Source organism: Pteropus vampyrus, unplaced genomic scaffold, assembly GCF_000151845.1.
Source record: "Pteropus vampyrus isolate Shadow unplaced genomic scaffold, Pvam_2.0 Scaffold42, whole genome shotgun sequence".
Lineage (NCBI taxonomy): Eukaryota > Metazoa > Chordata > Mammalia > Chiroptera > Pteropodidae > Pteropus > Pteropus vampyrus.
This window is the reverse complement of record NW_011888823.1, coordinates 5,009,339-5,010,864: the sequence shown is the minus strand read 5'-3', so window position 1 is coordinate 5,010,864 and position 1,526 is coordinate 5,009,339.

Sequence of the window (1,526 nt, the reverse complement as noted above, 5' to 3'; positions counted from 1 at the left end):
TCAATGTGAGGAGAGCGCCCTGTCTGTTTCCTGCCCGACTCTCAACATGGGGCCCAGTTGCCCAGCTTTTCCTTCTATTTTCCAAGCAATTCCATACCTTCCAGATTCCATGTCCTGCTCTGTGAAGTTAGCTAGAATTTGTTTCTGTTACTCTCAACCAAAGGCAAATGACTACATCCTTTGAAGAACAGGTTGGCCGTGAGCTGGCTCCTGATTAGCTGGAGGAGAGCAAATAGAAAGGGAAAAGGGGAAGAATTAAGACGTTAGCCAAAGATTCCCTTTCTAGCCTCTTGTGGTGGCAAGGGTGGAAGAGGCCTCACCTTTTGCAGAGCTTTTCCTAATTTCTCATTTCTTTCTTATGCTATCCTTGGGAAGTATGTTGGATCTCCATTCTCTGAAGTGATATGGTCTGTCCATGGTTCAGAGGAGGCAGAGAAAGCCTTTTATCCATACTCTGCAATGCTGCTGCCTTCTATTCCTAAGATACAAGTCAGAGAGATGGTTGCTGTCAGGCTACATTTTAAAATCTCATCCTTTAAAGCCTTAGGACTTTTTTTTTTTTTATTTTTTAAGAATTAGAAGAGATCTTAGAGCCCAAAAGAGGGATAATGAATTGCTGCAGAAATTTGAGCAGAGTCCAGTTGGGGCCTTTGGGCAGTTTGGGCTTTCAGTCCAGCGTTCTGTGTCCCCTCACGACACGCAGTGTGGTCTGAGCCAGCAGCAACAGTGCCACATGGAAGCTTCTTAGAAATGCGGAATCTTGGGCCCACCCAGATCTATAGTGAGTCTATGCACGTGGAAGTTTCAGAAGCAATTTTTTATATCTCGTGTGATATTCTTTTGTGTTCCTGAAAGAAACAGTAAGTCAATAAATCAAAGTCCAGTTTTTAGTTTTGTTGAGAAGCTCTCCCTTCTTGAGAGCTTTCATTTGAGGCACTTTTGGTGATCCCTGCAAATTGTGAAATTCATGTTTTTTATGTCTTTTCAGTAGAAACCACCTGCATGTTAGACCCAAGGACTTCATAACTAATGCATTAGAGACACATGCCTGCTGTTAATGGAAAAAATAAACATGATCCTAATCGGTGACTTTATTAATCTATTTTTGGTCCTTTTTATTGATATCCATACTTGAACTTTGTCTTTTACAACATATTAGGTTAAGAGGTGGATTCAGTGATTTGTTTCCCAAGAAACAATGGCTGTTTTTATGTCCTGATGTCATCCTCCTTCCCCTCCATCACGGATGGCTTGGCTCCTGAGCCCAGGAGTTTACTGCCTAGTTGGAGGGATAAGATCATCCTCAAGTCCTACATCTTATGGGAGAGCAAAACAAGCCACAGGAAGGTGTAGGTCCCAGAGTGTAGTGCCCAGAGATGCCTCACTTCCTTTTCTCTAGGCGAAAGGGTCAGGGCAGATTGAGGGGCTCTAGGTCACAATAGGAGCTTTCTACTGAGCTAAGTAGGCAGTGCCAGGGGTGTCTATAGCTTTAGTTCATGTGGCATCCTGAGACTAAAGTGGCACTC